The 283-nt window shown below is 36.4% G+C and overlaps 1 non-coding gene across 1 annotated transcript; it reads left to right on the forward strand.

Moving 5' to 3' along the window:
• The first annotated feature begins 42 nt into the window (after window positions 1-42).
• Trnar-ucg lies at window positions 43-115 on the forward strand. Its single transcript has one exon. It is a non-coding gene; the product is annotated as a tRNA-Arg (tRNA).
• The last annotated feature ends 168 nt before the right edge of the window (window positions 116-283 follow it).

Raw genomic sequence — 283 nt, forward strand, 5'->3', positions numbered from 1 at the left:
TTAGATATCAATCAAAATCAAACATTATGGTTATATGATATAGACTGCGTGACCTAATGGATAAAGCGTCCGACTTCGAATCGGAAGATTGCGAGTTCGAGTCTCGTCGTGGTCGTACGCCAATGTTTTGTGCATTGCGTTTTATGTTTTTACTAAACACACAAACGCTCATAAATTATGGCTTGTATGACAACGATATGATTTATTGTTTTATTCCATAACTACGTGTTAAAACACAAAAAAAACGATGCGTCAGAACACTGTGTTGTAGAAGTGTATGACC

This window comes from Mizuhopecten yessoensis, unplaced genomic scaffold, assembly GCF_002113885.1.
Source record: "Mizuhopecten yessoensis strain PY_sf001 unplaced genomic scaffold, ASM211388v2 scaffold631483, whole genome shotgun sequence".
In the NCBI taxonomy this organism is placed as follows: Eukaryota; Metazoa; Mollusca; class Bivalvia; order Pectinida; family Pectinidae; genus Mizuhopecten; species Mizuhopecten yessoensis.